The 3,476-nt window shown below is 32.7% G+C and overlaps 1 protein-coding gene across 1 annotated transcript in view; it reads left to right on the top strand.

The window, feature by feature from the left end:
• Positions 1–2,023: 2,023 nt before the first annotated feature.
• The window catches only part of LOC106478506, a 64,689-nt gene continuing 63,236 nt past the window's right edge, over positions 2,024–3,476 (top strand). Inside the window, exon 1 of the mRNA XM_022382133.1 lies at positions 2,024–2,111. The gene's annotated coding sequence lies outside the window, so the exon portion shown is untranslated. The remainder of the gene's footprint in view (positions 2,112–3,476) is intronic.

Raw genomic sequence — 3,476 nt, forward strand, 5'->3', positions numbered from 1 at the left:
CATGTCTTCAGATATTGATACCATAAATTAGAAAAAGGATTTATGGATCGTCGCTACTTATGCTAGCTGCTGAGTGAAATTGTACAAGGCAGACATAAATTCTGCATGTGCTTCTAGAAATGTTAAGCAAGGATATCCAAGTACAATCATTTAGAAAATCTTTATAGTTAGTTAATTAAAAATCTACCACAGTAAATAAAAATGTGTTGAATGAAACTGCAAACTTTTTTATGGAATTCTGCTTTCTTATTGCAAATAGCACATGTGTAAGAACTAATGCACAAACACATATTGCGTCATATATTTGTTGCCATAGAAACTAACAGATAAAACGTATAACTTCAAGAACAAAATTAATAAACTAAGGTTTACTGAAGACATATTGCTCGATGTAATCTAATTGCTGCTGATTGCTTCAATATTTGATTTTTCAATCTTGGTAGAATCTTGTTTTTTTTTTGTTTTTTTTTCTGAATGTCGCAAGTCCTAATTAAAACGTTGTTGTTTTCCTTAATAACCTCCCACAATTCAAACACCATCGAAATAATAGCAACGCAACACACTTTGGTCTAGTTCAAGTTGGATGAGTAAAGCTAACCAATAGGCTATCTATACTATGAGCTCGGCATGGCCAGGTGGTTAGGGCGCTCTACTCGCAATATGAGGGTCGCGAGTTCGAATCCCTGTCCCACAAAACATGGTCACACTTTCAGCCAAATGGGTAATATAATGTGACGGTCAATCCCACTATTCGTTGGTAAAAGAGTAGACAAAGAGTTGGCGGTGGGTGGTGATGATTAGCTGCTTTCCCTCTAGTCTTACACTGTTTAAATTAGGGACGGCTATCGCAGATAGCCCTCGTGTAGCTTTGAGCGAAATCCATAACAAACAATCTATACTATGTTCACAGCAGGGAAGCGAACCCCGGATATTAGCGTTGTAAGTCCATAAACTTAAAAAAAAAAATATATACAGTGAAAATGCATGCACGGAAAACACACTATAATATATTGTAACAGCCACTTAAACTTTTCATGAAAAGTGTTTGAATGTAATATGATGTTGACAATGATATGATGTTGCTATCTAAAAAAGAATAAAATTTATTTTTAGTTTAAAATTTGACATAATAATATGTTTCAAAATAAAAGAATAAAAAAATAAATAGTCGAAAAGCTATTACTTTAGGCACATGCTCGATGTACAAATTAATAATGAAACCGTAATATACATAACAGTAGGACACGTTGATTGATGATAGCCGACAATCTGATTAAGGATTGATGAAGTATGCAGGGTTTTAAAGTACTTTTTTTCAGACACATTTGCTTTTTTTATTTCTCAATAAGAGACATTTTTAAGAGCAGAGTTGATGAACAGCAATGGAAAAATTGATACAACTGAGCTAAAGAAGCTTTCCGGTAAAATGTGAATGTATAATGATATATCAAGAGCCTTGGCTGATTCTCTCTCGATGAGCAGAATAGTGTTTGGTCAACTCTTTGTTCGCATGAACTAAAGATCTTGAAATATTATTTATTTGACACCATGGTTCATCTTTTAAGAATTTGTGCTTAATAATTTTTATATGCCTTTTTCCATTTTTAATGATAGTCAAAAGCTCAAAGTTCATTGAGATTCTAGTTGGATATTTTCATCATTTTGTACATGTGCTATGTGGTTACTTGTTCTGTTGTTTTATTACAAATCAGTCTAAGAAAATAAGTTAGAGGCTAGATTAGCCTTTGCCTTCTGGTTAGTTCATTGTAAGTTGTGTTAAGGTTAGTAATACTTCGTCTACCATTGATTTGTTTGTGTGTGTGTTTGTGCACATTATTCTTGATATATGCGTTGTGAATCAAACGTTATGATGTTTAAGCGAAAGCACATTATGGAAAGATGACAAGTGAGTAAATTAGTACTTTAAATATTTTAATATCTTCTAGTTGTGAAGGTCTTTAAGATATAGAATCATATCTTTTGTGTATTATTTTTCTAAGTGTACATGTTGCCGCTACATCATTGACACATGCGTTGTGGATCAAACTCGAAGTGCTTAAAGTCCGAGCGAGACGCGAGAGCACGACATTATCGGAAGATCTCAGGTAGAAGTGAGTTCTTTGACACTATCAATTAATATGTACTAGATTTTTATATCTTTAAAATGCAATAATTATTTTGTTATATATTATTTAAAAACATATATCTTATATTTGCTTGTGAGTTCACGGACGGATACGAATTATGAGATTCGATACTATGTTACTTGTCAGGTTTTGACTTTGAATTTGAGTCAAAGTTTGAGGGTACCGGCACTACCGGTGACACTGATGATACTTGGTAGTGATACTGTGACAGGTTAACTTAGTTAGTAAGTAAATCATATGTCCATGATGCTTATATATATGTAATTTTAATAAACGCAACCATTTCTCACAAGGACTTGGCTTTGTGTTAATATGTTATTAATAGAAATACAACCAATAAGTCGTTACCAATACACTGAATTTTGAAAGTTGAACTTGAAGTTGAATCGTGTGCTTGTTTGTAACTTGTAATGTTGTATCAGCTGTAGCTTGTAATGTACAGGAAGTTTTAAACTAGGACTAGACAGTGGTGAGGGCCAGGAAAAACTGATTGAATGCAAAAAGAATAAGAGGCAAGGAAAAATTTAGCATAGGAAATAAGCATAGAATTAGTTATAAGGATAGGCTTAATTGTTACTATTGTAATGCTAGAAGTATAAAGAAATCAAATAGATGACTTTAAAGCACTGGTTGTGGTAGATATGGAGGATTTTCCTTTTCATATAATGCGAATGACTGAAACATGGTTAAACATAGATGATTTTGATGACAGAAATTTTTATGAAATACAGGGTTACAGGCTATTTAATAGGGATAGAGTATTAAAGAGAGGAGTAGGAGTGGCATTATATGTAAAATGTGAGTTACATCCTATTGAAGCTGAGGATATCAAAGATAATAGCAAAGAGATTGAATCTATTTGGGTTTCTATTAGTGGATATAAAGGGAAAATACTTTTAGTGGGAATTTGTTACAGACCACCAAATGATACTGATGAAATTAGTGAGAAACATTACAATGAGATTAAGATTTCAGCTGTTAATGAAGTCATTATTATGGGTGAGTTTAAGGTATATAGATTGGGAAATACTAGAATCAAACCACAATGGAGAAAGGTTTTTAGAAACTGTTCAGGATGGTTTTCTTCACCAGTTAGTCAAGGAATCAACTAGAAACAATGCTATTTTAGACTTATTGTTAACTTCAAATACAGAAATAATTGATAGAGTGAAAATTGGGGAGAATCTGGGCACAAGAGATTATTGCTTTTTTAGGTTCAATGTTTTGCTGCATATGGAGATAAGGAATAATGATATTTTGGATACAAATTTCAAAAAAGAAAATTTTGAAGGAATGCGACAAGAGTTATTTGGAGACACTGATCAGATG

The sequence above is a fragment of the Limulus polyphemus genome, unplaced genomic scaffold (genome assembly GCF_000517525.1).
Source record: "Limulus polyphemus unplaced genomic scaffold, Limulus_polyphemus-2.1.2 Scaffold219, whole genome shotgun sequence".
In the NCBI taxonomy this organism is placed as follows: domain Eukaryota; kingdom Metazoa; phylum Arthropoda; class Merostomata; order Xiphosura; family Limulidae; genus Limulus; species Limulus polyphemus.